At 43.1% G+C, this 15,844-nt stretch overlaps 1 protein-coding gene across 9 annotated transcripts in view; it reads left to right on the forward strand.

Annotated features, from left to right (window-relative positions):
* The first annotated feature begins 2,687 nt into the window (after positions 1-2,687).
* The window catches only part of Dlgap1 (DLG associated protein 1), an 870,386-nt gene continuing 857,229 nt past the window's right edge, over positions 2,688-15,844 (forward strand). For all 9 annotated transcript variants that reach the window (XM_087567550.1, XM_087567553.1, XM_087567556.1 and 6 more), the window contains exon 1: positions 2,688-2,995. The gene's annotated coding sequence lies outside the window, so the exon portion shown is untranslated. The remainder of the gene's footprint in view (positions 2,996-15,844) is intronic.

The raw sequence follows: 15,844 nt of genomic DNA on the forward strand, positions 1-15,844 counted from the left end.
TCTGATAAAGACCGTGATCATTTTAAAGACTCAAAAATTAAGGCTGATAATCTTTCTGTCTCAAGATTTTTGACTTATTCTCATCTACACAGTCCCTTTTCCCACAGAAGGCAACACTGACTGGGGACATCTTTTCATGCATTATTCAGTTAACAGACTATAGTAGAAAGGAGCACAGCTGATTTAGCTCTGGCTTGTGTATGGCATGTATTCTGCTTATATAAATAATTATTCATATGGTAGATACTAAGTAACGTTTCAAAAGTCAAACGAAAACAAGCACATGGACAACAACAAACACAAATGCTGTCAGCTTTCCTTATAAAATATTACTTGTTTCAAAGTAACTGCAGGGATGGGTGATACAAATTATGTATTAAATACATATGTAACATGTATATAATGCGAATTCAATAGTCAGTCAATGGACTATTTATCTTTTTTTTTAAATCCAATGTTGAATTCTTCTTCTTTTGGACTATCTGATCTTATTTTGATGAATTGTCTATTTCTAATCCCACGTATGTCTGAAAGGCTGGTATATCCATGTACATAGACATAGAGGTCTCAAATGTATTCTCCCTCCTGGTGCAGCCAAGCAGTCAAGGAGCCAGTGCCTCTTTGAAGTCTGGCTGTTCAGACACTTGAGCCAAGGATGACAAGTCTTGCTCCAGCAGTGGGAGAGAACTAAACACTGATGTTCTCTCTTTGTTTCTCTAGTTTTCCTGATTCCTCCCTGTGAACATTGTGTCAATCCTTGCTTGCTACCAACACTGGGTTTGACCCTCTCTAGTACTGGAAGTTTTTGCTATCTTTCTGATAAACAGTTTTCCCTGATCTTAGTCATATTTGATTTCTATTACACTCAGAAGAGCCTCACAATAGTGGTATTGTATAGATATTATTATTCTCCTTTTAGAATTTGATTCTCTGAAATCAAATACTCTACCACTGAGTTATAGAGAATTTAGTGTATGAAAAATATATTTACAGTAAAGACATAAAAGATTTGGTTTCTGGAAAGTTATTTTTCCCCACTAATTTTATCTATGTTAGGGATTAACAATTATAAATATTTTCTGAAATAGGAGGCATCAGTTTTTTTTTAATATCTATGGATTCAATGTGTTCATAAGCCAGTAAAAGCCCTCTAGTTGCCCTTTCTGAAATATGAAGACTGTTTTTAGAGGCCTTTTTGGGAAGCCAGATAGCAAGGCCAGGCATCAATATACTGTCATTCTTGAATTGGCTGGCGATATCTGTTAGAACGCCCAGAGTTTACCTCTACTTAGTAGTTTAGTTTCTCTCTCTCTCTCTCTCTCTCTCTCTCTCTCTCTCTCTCTCTCTCTCTCCCCCTAATGGAAAATCACTTAGCAAAATTGTGGAGATTATTTATCCGAGTCACATTTTTATGGAAACCGCTTTTCACTTCCATGCATTTTTAGAAGTGTTTTCTTTAAAAGGATATTCTATTAATATTTATAATTAGATAGCACACAAAAACAGATGCTAAGTCTTATAACTTTCTGGGTACAATTACATAAAGAAGATTATATACTTTTCATCATAACGTCCTCCCCGGGAGCTGAAGAACAAAGTACTTTCTCTGTGAACATGCCATTTCTTTTGGGGGTGGAAGTAAATGGGGAGGATAGCGATTAGCCACAATTAACCAGTTTAGCATGCTAATGTTGATCCTGAGTGTCATACTTAATGTCTAGTGTAGTACTGAGAAGCACACTGCATGGTGTGAGTTCCTAATTGAATGACTTGCTGGTCTTTTTTTTTTTATTTATTTATTTATTTTTTTTAATTTCAGCTAACCTGCCTATTACCCTGGTCCTTCCGTGATGTTGGTGGGTCCTTCCATCTTCCTTCAGAGCTTAGTGGTATGGAGTTCAATATCCACGAACATGAATATTGCTGAAGTCAAAGAACAGAAGCAATAGGACTCATTTTTTTCTTTCCTTTCATTAAAATAGTGAATGAATGAAAAGCACATTATTTAATCTAATCCACATAACCCGTCCAAGAGCTGTTGATGTAAAGATGATGAAATTGAATCTCCAAGGAAGAACGGTTTTGAGTGTTGATGCCAGGTTTGAAGCCTTCTGTGATGTGTGAGTCCAAGTGTCTCTTCCTAAGTGATTACTTCTTCAAGGGATCCTACTCTAGGCTCCGAGGATGGAGAGGAGACCTTTCCAACAACCATTTGCCCACAGACAGGGTCTGTGGATGGACCCCGTGCCAAGGTCAGATTTCTCTACTTAGAATTGCAGAGTAAGGAAGGAGCGCCGGGCAGACAGGAGCGGAAGTTTACTTCCCCCCCCCCCCCCAAGACGCTGCGCAAGGGTACGGATAGGTCACGCCCACTAGCGGGTGGCCGCCCCTGGCTCTGGGCTGAGATGCTGGCGTCCGCTCCCGGGAAGGCGCGGACGTACTTGCCAACGGAGGCTGAGCGGGCGCGAGCGCACCCACCGGGAGTCGCCAGCGCCTCCCCGCGGCCCGGGACGCCCGTGCCTTGGCCGGGACCAAGGCCAGCGTCCACTCCGTAGCAGCCAGAGCGGGTGGGAGCGCTTGGCTTCTGGCCACGGCCGCCGCCCGCCCGCCGGCTTTGGTGGTTGGGCGGAGGAAGCGCGGGACTCCTCCTCCCCGCCGTATTAACATGTACTCAGGGGCGGGTGACCAGCCCAGCCTCGCCGCCCCTGCCCGCCGCGTCCCGGCGCTCAGCCTCCGCGCCAGAGGCGAGCGCTGCGCTCAGGGCGCCGCAAACCCGAGGACGCGGCCTCGCAGCCACCTTCGGCCGGCGGGGAGCGGCAGGACCCGCGGTGCGAGCGGTCGCAGCCACCTCGGCGCCTGCCTGGGCTCCTTCCCTTCACCTCGCTGAGAGGCGTCCGGGACTGCGGAGCCACCGCTCTGCTCCTCGCTCCGAGGCTCGAGGGACGGACTGACAGACGGACGGACGTAGCCAGCGAGGGACGGACTGCGGGCAGCGGTAAGGCAATGCGGGGCTGCGCGGCGGGGCTGGGGCATACGCGGCGGCGGTGGCGGTGGCGGCGGCGGCGGCGGCGGTGGCGCGCTGGGTGGCTGCTGCTCACCTCCCGTTGCGAGGTCGCGGCAGCCCTCGCATCCTAGGGACTGCGGGCCGCCTCTGCTGGCCATTGGCCGGCACTCTCAATTTCATGACTTCTGCCCCCCGGAGCAGGTCTGGTCCCCATGGTGACCCTGGGATTTCCCGGGACCAGCATACCCTTCCCCAGACATAGGATCTTCGCAGCTCCCTGGGATCTTCTAGAAGGGACGGATTTTTAACTGAGACAGGGTCCCTGGAGGGGGAGGGGATGGGACAAGAACACGGGTCCTATGTCTCCATTAGCTTCAGCCAAATTCATACCCGCACCTTACAGGCAGAGGCGACTGCTCACTGCAGGGGACTTCGTCAGGGGACCCTGAGTCCTTTGCAAAGCAAGTTGTTGCACTCTTTTTGTGTGACATTTTTGGCATTGGTTGTGAAGAGCGACCCCTTCCCTGTGTGTGTAAGAAGGAAAAAAAGCCAGAGAAAGAGAAACACAAAGACGGCGGCACAGAGAAACACACACAGAAGCGACAGAGGGTCCCGGGGGGGGGGGTCACCAGAGAGTCACTGAGGCCAACTGTCCGCGAATCGCGTGGCGTGGCGGGCGGTGAGAGCCAGTATTCAGAAGGTCTGATAAGTGGAGCTGGAGCCAGTACCAGTGGGCACCTCTCCTTGCTCCGGGTTGGGCCAGATAACAAATTGCACTTTCATGGAGGGGCGGCTGCAGCTGTGAGAGGAACCTTAAGGTCTATGAAGACCCTGCATTCAGCACCGGACGAGAGCAAGCGGTTCTGGTCTTCCTGTGGTTCCTGAGGCTGTGGGAAGGGGCCGTGTCTCCCAGAGGCACTGAGCTCCTGTGCCTGGAGGGAGTCGCGCTTCTGACCCAGGATCCCTGGTCACCCCTTGCCTGGTCGGGAGCGCTGCGGAATTTTCTGAGAAGGGGAGGGCATGTGGACAGGGAGGGGTTGCAGGTGGCAAATCGAAGAGGACAACTCTCTTTGGGGTGAGAGGTTATATCTCTAATGGACCCCCCACGCCCCCGCAAGACTCTTCATAGAGAAACTGGTTCTGAGCCCCCAGAGGCTGCCCATCACGCCTCCTGGCCTAGCAAATGAAGTTACAACAGAATTACAAGATGGATAATAAAAGTCACAATTAAAGACACCTCTCTAGCATTTGTGGTCTTCATGAATGACTTCCTAGAAGAAGATGATGGGGCATTCAAATAGGAATAACGAATGTTTAGAGCTTAGACTTGGCCAGAAAAGCAATTTAAGGCCAAAAGCAAACATCTGGCAACCATCCCCCCGCCCCCCGCCCGGTCCGTTTTTTATTCTGTTTGTTTGTGTTAAATCAGAAAGGAGGTGCTGTAAAGAACAGCTTTTGGACAGTTATTTATATCACAATTTCAGTCTCAGGAAGCAACTTGCTATTGGCTCTGATCGTTTTGTGTAGATAACAATAGTGTCTATTCCAACTGGAATGGAAATGACAGACAGGCAAGGAGTGACGCAACTGTTCTAGTTTATTTACAATTTACCAGAGGAAAGTGGCCTTCATTTAACGCTGTGAAAAAGGAACTTCAATGCATTCCAAACATGTTCAGAATTTAAGTTCTTAAAATTTTAAAGCTATGTTTGGGCCCAGAAAATAAAAAAGTTGGAAGGAACAGAGGTTTATAGAAATCTGGTGTCTACAAACTCTCTTTCTTTCTTTCTTTCTTTCTTTCTTTCTTTCTTTCTTTCTTTCTTCCTTCCTTCCTTCCTTCCTTCCTTCCTTCCTTCCTTCTTTCTTTCTTTCTTTCTTTCTTTCTTTCTTTCTTTCTTTCTTTCTTTCTGATTTGATGATTCAGCTTAAAATTACTCGAACCACTACCTTAAGATATTTATTCCAAGTTCCAGTTCAAAAATTCTGTGAGAGTTTTTAAGCTAAGTGATTTGCTTAAGAGAGAATGTAAGTAAGTAACATACACGAGAAAACACTTGCAAAACACGTTAAGCTTTAAAAACTACTTTTGCATCTCTCTCTCTCTCTCTCTCTCTCTCTCTCTCTCTCGTGTGTGTTTGTGTGTGTGTGTGTGTGTGTGTGTGTGATTCTAAGATCTGCTGTTAAATAAAATATAGGCAATATAGGGATTGAGTGGGAGAGGGCCATGACCAGAATGTAGTGTATATTTATATGAATTTCAAAAAAAAATACAAGCAACATAAAAATCTTGGTAAGATTAGCAGACATTTTAAAAGATCACTAAGTACTTTACTGAAAGAACTTTTCAAATTATATTCAAGCTGGAGGGAAGGACGAGGGCATGAGTAGCACTCCCTGTGGGGACCCTGACGGCTTAGCTCCTCTAATTTCTCCCTCCAGACTCATCTCATTCTAGAAGGGCCAACTAAAAACATTATGAATCACACGAGCGATTATTCAAAGCAAGTGGAAAGAGGACCTCAAAATATTATGCAGAGAAATACCACAAAACCCCACTTGCTTTGCTTTCCAAATTCTGCGGATTTACGTTTCTCACAGAATCCAGATTTAGGGACAAAAACAGTGAGACTTGAATCTGTTAAGTTCATATGTTTGCTCCAGATAGCCATCAAGACTGATACTTAAAAAAAAAATTAACAGGGCACAGATGGAATTGTCTAATAAGTGACCCAGGGATAGCGAAGCAGTGTCGTAGCCATAGCTTGATAAAAGTATGCAACATAATATATTTAAAAAAAACTGTTGTGGAATCTGAGGTTTGCTGTTTTCATTTATTTGTATGTATGTATCATTTCCTCGATACTTTGTAATGAAGAAAGAAAGCAAAAGCTGCCCATTGTATATTTCTACCATCAACTCAAACTGGGTTTGTGTTACTTTAGTGACTGCTGTTCTCCCTTGTGTTAACTTGTCTCAGAGGGTGGAGGATTAGTTTTCACTCAAGAGGCTTCCAATTGGAAGACTTCTTGAAGATTTTATTTCCTTATAAATTGTACTTGTCCTGATTTAAGGACACAAAGTAGTTGTGAACTCTTATTTCTTTTCTCTCTTTCATTGATAAGTTGGTTTTCCTTTAAAAATCACCATTAAACTGGAAGGTTAATCAGGATCTTAAAATACTCCATAGTGACCTTCCATAATTATAATTTATTCCTACTACATGTTGGTCTGTTGTTAATTTAAACACATTAGGTTAAGAGGACACACAGCTATTGCAGCTGTTGTAGTTGGTTCCCAGCACCCATATTGGGCAGCCTGTAACTCCAAATTCATGGATTCCAATGCCCTCTTCTGGACTCTCAGGTGCTCATACCCACACACATGCTCACAATTATAAGTGTAAATCTTTTTAAATCAGACATATTATATCAGTGAGGCCTTTTGCTAGGGTTCTAGAAATTTTTTATGGTGCTGAGAACATTAGGGGTTGAATGCACCCCAGGTCTTGGGCTGCTTCTTATTCCCAGAATCCTAAGGGCTCTCAGTTCTCTGTTTTCCAAGAAGATCATCATTGTAATGCCCCTCAAAGCATCCATCATGATTTTAAGTCACAGGAGACTGTAGCCTGATTCCTTCTCATTGCTGGGGAAGTTTATTTCCCCTAGATTTGATCTCTATCAGGAGTTGTCAAAGATTTGTTGCTAGGAAGACCTGAAATATTCCCCAGAAAAGAAGATTTACAAGTTGCCTTCTAATGTCCTCTTAATTTAAACAATCACAGAGGGCTATGGGCAGATTGCTAGACACCAGAACCTTTTCTCCAACCTGTATTCAAATAGCCTTGGACTTTACCTTTCTGGCTTTTCTTCTCTGTAACCCTGGGTGTACAAACTTACATAGCAAATGGGATGAAGAAAAGGAGGAGGAGGAACAGAAGAAAAGAAAAAGAAGAGGAGGAAGGGAAGGAAAGAAGAAGAGGAAGAGAAGAAGAGGAAGAGAAGGAAAGAAGAGGAGGAAGAAGAGAAAATACTAATAATAGTACTACAACAACTACTACTACTACTACTACTAATAATAATAATAATAATAACAACAATAACAACAACAGAGTGGATGTCTATATCAGGCAGTTTGAATGGTGAATGGCCGTCCTCTGAGGCCCACTGCTCCTTGCTCTGGTTTTGAAGTTGGTCTTGCACAGAGATGCTGACACAATTTCTCAACCTTTAATCTAATAAGTGATAGGTGCTGGGTGGATATTTTCATTCTCAAGATGACTTCTGATTTCCATAATTGATATTTATTACTTTTCTCCCTATTAAAGAAGTGAATAACTACTGGGCAACAAATGATATTGCAATTAGGAAAAGTAGTTTGCACAAGATCTCCATTCGGATACTTAGTTATGATATGAACCAGGGTGGCTAGGGTATGTCTGAGTATTTTATTATTTTCCATTTGGTTGCAAGCTAGATAGCAATGCCCTGAATACATAAAGAAAGATGTAAACTCACCCTCCTCCCTCTTCCTAGAATTTGCCAGAAAGGAAACCATTTATTTTCATATTCACTTATAACTTGCATCTGTTGTCACTGACAATTTGTTTGTCTTCTCTCAATGTTTCTTGTCAGATTAGTAAGCAATTGTACAAAGCCAAGCTATGAAGTGTGTCATTTGGAGCTGCCCAACCTTGCCAGGTCTCTTTAATATTCAACAGCACAATGAGCTTGTGGAAGCCATAGCTAAGCAATTAGAGAGGGAAGGATTGTGCTGTGACTCGCTTATCTCCCTGGCCTTGAATCTGAATCTCAGCACCAAGACTGTTCAGAGATATTTAAAGGGCTCCCTCAGGCGGCTTGTGAGAAGGTCTCTCTGGGCACATTTCCAACTCTGCCGCCTTACTGCCTTACTCAGTGGCATGGTTTTCGCTAATTTGAAAACATCTGCTAGAGTAACTTCCCTGTTAGTTCCACTACTGGCAAGTGCTTTTGAGTATGTGATAGTCAGATTGGCATTAACCTCCACTCTAACCTTAAGATTACTGCCCTTTCCTTGGGGACTCTTTCTGTCTTGGTTTCAATTTCGGTGGAAAGTCAGTGTGAAGTCTATTTCTGGACTAGAAATTTCCCTGCTAGATATCACCCAGATTTCTTTATAAAAAGCACATGCTGCCTTTTGCGATGAAAATGGCATTTTGATCTTGTCTCAGACTCTACAAACAGCTCTTCTTTGATGGGCTTCATCACACCATGTTCTAGGAAGACAGCAGGACTCACTCATCTCCTCCATGGCTATTTTCCTTCATACCCGAAGCCAGAATGCAGGGCAGCCTTCTCGCTGTTCCATGAAAGGCTATGCCCTTTAACTGTGGAGGGCATCTGAGGAATCAGGAAGCCCTACCTCATTTGGGACTTTATTGTGTGGACTCTTTTGCCTGGGAAATTCAGAGGCTCACTTGATTCTGTAGCTCCTGGGAACTGTGATGAAAAGTCTTTTCCCTCTCTCCCTGAAACACAGTTTCTTAAATTGTTTCTTCTTCCTTATACCTCAACCGAAGAGTCATTTAATTAGTGAAGCTCTCCAGCTGGATACAGTGTGGCAGTTGTATAGTCTCTTCAGCATCATTTTAAAGTTAATAAGGAGGTGTCATCTGGTGAGAGTATGATTGGATGACCACCTTCCCCACAGAACTGAGCTTCCTGTGACCTCAAGAGCTAAGTATAGCATGCTCATCAATACCACTGATGCCTAGCACAGTGCAGGGTACCCTGTAAATGGTCAGTATATACCAGCTGTGTGAACGGTTGAATAATTAATTAAGTTAGTGAGACCATAACTCCAAAGGGAGTGTTTCATTGTTTTGACATCGTTCACTGTACAGTATCAGATTCTGCATTGTTTAGTCCTAGGCTTACTTGAATAATACCTTCAAGAGACAAATGATCCCAGAGTGGCCAATATGTCATAGCAATGGCTGTACTTTTCAGCGAGGGGCCTGTGGTCTTTTTATGGCAAGAGGTAAGATTATAGGTAAGATAATAATTAAGGATTCTTCTTCTTCCTCCTTACGCACAGCAAACCTATCAATGGCTTACCGATTTCTTTTTGCCTCACCTTTCAGATCTCCTTTCCTGTCACCCACCGGGGTGGGGGAGGGGAGGCTGGCACACCTGTGCCTCATTTTAATCTGTGATTATTCAGTTTCTGAAGGCCAGAAGCTCATGGGATAACAGGGACAGTGTCTGTAAGGTTGGGTAGGGATGGAAAAAAAAGTCTCTTGGGGACTTAGTCTTCTGTGAAGATGACACAGACTAGAGACACCCAGAAATGGTGCATCATATGAGGAGATGTCCCATCGGACTGGCCTTTAGGTCATCGTCTTAATTGTTGATGTGGGAATGTCCAGTTCACCTTGGGTGGTGCCTGGGGAGGTGGTCCTGGGAGTTAGGAGAAAGGTTGTTGAATGTGCCTAGGAACAAGGTGGAGGTACTGTTCCTGTGTGGTCTCTATTTCTGTTCCGGCTGCCAGGTCCCTGCTTGAATTCCTGCCCTGACTTTCCTCATCGATGGAGTGTGATATGGAACTGTAAGCCAGATAAACACTTTCTTCCCCAAGCTTGCCATCCGATCATGTTGGTCATGGCAATAGGAAGCAAACTATGATGGAGAGTGGGAGAATTAGCCATATCACAGACCTGAGAGACAAACATTCAGCGTCAACTGACTTTCTTAAGGCTGAGCTCTGTGTAAGCACTCGGCACAAACTGATTCTCCCCTTGATGGGTCGTATTCAAACCTAACATCTCAAGCTAAGTGGCAGTGTAGCCCTCTTAGTATTTCTTTGATAAACATTTTTAAAATAAATTTTTATTATTAGACATAAAAGTTCTTTCCTTCCCAGTCTCTGCTTGTGGGATATTTGAAAGCTATAGGTCAGATAGACCAGCTTCCTGGATAGATTGACCTGCTAACTGCAAGCCATAGTAGATGCCAGGTCTACAGTGCAGCCTTGATTGCCCATGAGGAAACATGAGGGTCAAGGTGAAATGACCTATGTTTGTATGACTGGTCATGTCAAATAGAGTATCTATATTTACATGTCTATGTCACTGATTTAAACTAGTTTATCTTGATGATTAGAATTCTCCAGAATCTACAGGATAGCTATCAAATATCTGGTATTTCTATATTGTCTCTAAGAGTGAGGGATTTAAACTATACACAATATCTCTTGAGCAGTTACCACTATGGAGAATACAGAAGTGCAAGACATACTTCAATTCATTGCAATCAAGAGGATAAGATTAAGCAATGGAAAATATTGGAAGGATGAAACAGAGTTGTTGTCTTAAGTTCAAGGTCAGTCTTGACAACATAGTGAGTTTCAGGTTAACCTGGGCAACAGAGTGAGACCCCCCATACAAAACAAACAAAATGATGTGGCGATGATAAGCAATAATATATTGGTTTGTAGAGTAAAACCAAATGACCCAACATAAAGGACCAACAGTCATATTTACTGTGTTGCATACGTTATGCCTACCACCCAGATTATGAAATAGTCCATTTGCAGAGTCATGTGTGCTGTTGATATTTTTTCAAACATCTCATCCCTCTGTGCGTACTCTGTATGTCATATTGTGTCCTAACTGTTCCCTTGTGTCTTGTGTGCTTTACTGCATACGGATATGCATACAGCACCATAGTCTGTGTTCCAGGTGGTAAACAGTGTCACTTTTCATACGCCCTAGCCCTCTCTTATCATTCAGAAATGTGCCACGTGCAGGTTCAGTTTGTTCATTTTTACTGCTCCATAGTATTCTATTCTATGGCTGCATCATGGTTAACATGACAGTCTTTTCTTGACTGGTGTTTAAGCTGCTTCCAAATAAGGATGCTGTTCACATTCAGAAGCTCTTTCTTCTGCTAACAAAGGAGAACTCCTTGGGGCATTGCTTGAGAGGGTAATTTCCAGAGGAAGCATTTTACCTGCACACTTGGCAGATCCTGCCCGATTACCAAAATTGGTAGCTTCTATTTATAGTCTACCAACAATCTACAAGAGTCTTTTTGTTCCATTTTCTTGCCAACACTTGGTGAGGCATTTTGTACTTTGCTAGTCTTGTGAATGGGAGAAGGTGTCTTGTTGTAGCATTAATATTTTTCCCCAGAGACTGTTAAGGACATTGACCAGTTTTTCTTCTTATTGCCACTGGAATTTCTGGGGGTTGTTTTTTTCACATGAATATCTACTGCCTTACTGCTCTTCATGGAAACTCACTGGTCTAGATATTCTAGATGCCAGATGTTTCTTTCTCAGTAATATGAATTCCAATGGTCTTCACTCAGTGGCTTATCTTTATTGTGATGGTGTCTTGTGGTGGTGAAATGTTTCTTTATGCTTTGCAAGACCCCAGCTTGTTACAGGTAGCTTAGGAAACCCTTTGAGTCTGAAGGAGTAAAGAAGTTACCCTCTCGTTTCTCACAAACTATGAAGCTCTACCTTCACATGAGTTCTTCAAGACGTTAGCATCTGTGGTTACTTTTTAACACTTTTAATTACATCCCAAATTTGAGAAGGATGCATACTTGTCTTGCTCTTAATTTATTCCTCATTAAGTTACAGTGAGTCTGGTGGATGTTTAAGGATTCTGCTGTTGACAAACATCAAGACTTCATTTTTTGTCTGGAGTGGACAGAAGCTTCTAAACAGGATTTCTTGCCCTTAAGATCTCTTTGCTCCTTTTCTTCTTTCTTTCCTTCCCCTCTTCCTCCCTCCCTCTCTCTCTTCCTCCCTCTCTCTCTTCTTCCCTCCCTCTCTCCCTCCCTCCCTTCTCTTTTTCTCTACCATATCCTTCCCCCCTCAGTTTTTTCTCTTCCTTCCTTTCCCTCTAAGCCTGTGATGTAGGGCTTTCACAATGTAGCTCACACTGGCCTTAGCCTCATAATCCTCCTGCCTCTGTCTCCCAAATCCTGGAATCACAGGCTTATCTTAACACACCTTTCAAGATATACTTTTCTAAAGTCTTCATGAGACCCGAGACTTGCAAACATATTCTTTCTGCTCCTCACTACCCAAGAACTAAGTATGTGTTGTCCCTAGTGTGCCTTCAGAAATATCACTGGGACATGACCCCTAAGGCATACCTGGCCAGCTTCGATACTCAGCACCATTTCTTAATTAGTCCTTTGCCACTGGCCATTCTGGCTTCCTTATTTGTTTCTCTGCTCTTTATGTGTTTATGTTCTTCCTATTTGACAAATTGTGGCATGTGATTCTCCCAGACCATGCCAAGGGGAGTTAGGATTCCTTCATTCATTAATTCCCCTCCTTTCTTCTATGTGAATTGTATGCCATGAGCAAACTTATTAATGATTGTTTTAGAGCCCAGACAAATATTACCTCTCTTATGAAACACTTATGGCCTTTTTTAGCTGGAACTCTCTACTTAACTCCATTCGTATTAAACTGGATCATTTATGTTCAGACTTATACATGTGGATACCGCTAGATATTAAGCTCCCTCAGCGATGAATTATTTATGTATTTCACATCTTTGGCCTCAGCCCAATGTAACAGAGCAGTTTTAGCAGGTAACAGCTGGTTTCTTGATGATTGGCCATCAGTTATTGAGGATGACATAGGCTGAAGGAAACTTGGACTTTTAGGTTATTGGGATAGGAATATTGCTGGAATGTACTCAAATTTGAGATTCTGAGTGTGTTTGGGGTAACTAAGCTATCATTTGGTTTCGATACTTAGACTGGATATTTCCTATAAGTAAGAAAAAGTTAGACCTGAGTTTCTGAAATGATAATATTTGAGATGTTATCTAGAGGTGGCTCAACAGATTCTTGGCACTGACCACTGCTTCTGTATTTATTTCCCTGTAGAAAATGCCACATCTCTTCACAAGCACGATTCACTACACGAGTCCCTTTAACGATATGGCTTTGTGCAAGCTAATTTCATTGAGTCCAGTTTCCTCATCTGAAAAAATGAGGATCATTAAACTAGATTTCAATGTATTTGAAAGGATTAAATGAGCCAACCTATAGAAAGTATCTGCTTTAAAGCTGGACCCATGGTGAGCAATTAAAACATGTTCCAAATAGTGTATTTTATCTACAGGAACTAACTTGCCAGCCGTCTATTTTGCATCAAAGTGACACTGAATAGAGAGCTTAAAAATGACTTGTCTAGTTGTGGAACTCTTTTCTTTCCCTACTAAAAGCTCACCCCAGACCTGATTGTGTCATATTCTTTTATGACCCAGTCCCAGCGACAGTGCCTCATTGAGCAACTAATTCAACCTCCTTGAGCTAGTGTTTGTTGAGCGCCATGATGTCTGTACTTGGTCAGAGTGAAGCTTTCCTGTGTCAGTTGCATAGGATGTAAGTTTTCAATCCACAGGGCAGCACCCACAGCCCCATGACCAACAAGCCTTATGGGATGCTGGGCCATCTGATGTGAGGAGATGCCAATGATGCCAGTGAAAATCAGATGTATTTTTCTCCCTGAGGAAGATTTAACTTTGCTAGGCGAAGATGTTCACACAGAACAGTTTGGTGCACCCAGAGCAACACCCAAAATATAATTTTAATTATGTTGGTTAGGAAGTGTGTTTCCTAAGGTGGAATGATGATTTCTATGGAGAAAATTTCTCCTGTTGACACATAGCTCCCAGATGGGTAAAGGGTCCTGTGCTCTGATGGCCTTTGCTTGTTCATCCAGACAAGACTGTCTACTCTCCCCAAATCCTCAATGGTCCCACGCTCAGTCAGCTCACATTCTCTGACACCTACTCCATGGGAATTTCTCAGCCATGTTCACTAGAGCATTATTCGTAATAGTAAGGAAATGGAAACAATATAATATCCTTTAACCAATAGGTGGAAAAAGAAAATCTAGTAATACATAGTACGGGATGCTATTCGACAGTGAAGTAAAGTGAAGTCACGATACTTGCAGGTGAATGGATAGCCCTGGAAAAGATCAGACTTAGTGAGGTGACCTAGACTCAGAAAAATAACGAATGCTGCCTCTCATCTGAGACCCTAGCTCCAAGTCTTCAGGCGTCAGTGCATAACCCAGAGTAACTGGAGAAATATAAAACCTACTGTGACGTTTCCACAGAACCACAAAAGCTACATCAGTTTAGACTGAGTAGTTCCTTCCCTTTGAGACTGTGCTTCCAGAAGGAGTAGCTTCTAATGTAAGTGTCCTCAGACATTCTTTTGACCTGTCTCCCATAAGCCACACAAAAACTACCAATGAAAGTCATGTTTGTGGGAAAAAAAATCCATTCTAAACTGTGACATCATCAGTTGTCACGTCTCCTGTGGAGTGGGATTGCTCTTCCTCTGCCAGTGAGGTCACCGTGCGACACTCTGACATCAGCCCTCGTTGTCTAGATTGAGTATGAGATTGCGTGAAAGCCATGTGCAGGTCAGTGTATTGACGTTGTTTGAGTTATGCCCCTGCAGCCGTGATGTCTGCAGGGTTATGCATGAGTTAGCTCCCAGGAGAGGAGTGGGTTGTAACTTAGGTACTTTCCCCTAATCTTTCTTGTCCTATTATCTCATGCTCTGGAGATGCTCACTGTGAGATGGACCTTTATTGATTCATTCCTCCACCCCTCCACTTTTTCACTCAACTGACAACTATCATTCAACAAATATTTGTGCTATTCACCGATCTGAATTCTTTTAATTTAGTAAACTAATAACAAAAGATGTAAATCATCCGGCCCCTGTGGAGCTGGGGTACTTATACAGGTTGGGAAGAAATACAATGTATATGTCTTTGTATTTTTATTTTATTTTAGATACATGGACTTCTCACATGGCCCCGGCTTTACTTTAACCAGCTGTCCCCCTGCCTCAGCTTTCCCAACGCCGAGATGATAGGTGTGGCTAACCACAACATACTCTGTGCTTGCATGCTTCTTATATCTACGGGGAAGTCATAATGAAATTAGCAGGGATGGGAGCACTTACCTTGCATGAACAGGTGAAGTTGCATTTCTCTTTCTCATCAGGTGTGTCTGAGCTTCAGGACGCGGAAAGCTTCTACTGGGCGTGCTAGGGAGGGCTTTTCACTGGTGATGCCATGTCTTTCCCTTCTCTTTTTACAGCGGTAGATGGGCTCACAGACAGCATCCACCTTTCTAACTGTTCAGTTCTGTTTTCTCCCACTGTTCTGGCTCTGTTGTTTATAAGTTCTGGGCTAGATCCTAGGTTGTTGCACCTGCTAGGCACATCCCTCCCATTGAGCTGCAGGTCCTCAACCCTTTGCCAATCTCTCTTGAAAGCTTAGCTAATACTCACTGGATAGCCCAGATGTTCCTCGAGCTAATCTGTTTGCCACCAGGGTTTATGGATCACAGGAATTCACCACAAGATCCATGTGACTTTGGTTTTCGATATCCCAGTGGATCATTAACTGTAGCATCAGAGATATTCCCTGCAAGTCTTGTGTTTGAGTAATAACAGTCCTTACGTTTTATCGGGTGTGTATTGTATACTAAGCCTATTACATCAGTAACTTATATTCACACTTGCCTTATGTAGGAAGCGATACCATTTACTGACTATCTTCTTGCATTCAGAACTATCGCCAATGGAGTTGATAATTGACTGGGGTCTGTCTTAGGATCTGTGCTCCCCCTGGTGCCTAACCTATTGCCTAGTTTTGAGCGACATTAACGAAATGGAGGGAGAAGTGGAGAAGTGGGGATCTAAAAGGCTGTCATATTGCAAAATTGATAGCTATCAGAAGTGTGTTTCTAGCTGTCTGAAAGATATATACTCTTCTGGGTTTAAATTATTTCACTTTGAA

Source organism: Rattus norvegicus, chromosome 9, assembly GCF_021556685.1.
Source record: "Rattus norvegicus strain SHRSP/BbbUtx chromosome 9, alternate assembly SHRSP_T2T, whole genome shotgun sequence".
Taxonomy (NCBI): Eukaryota; Metazoa; Chordata; class Mammalia; order Rodentia; family Muridae; genus Rattus; species Rattus norvegicus.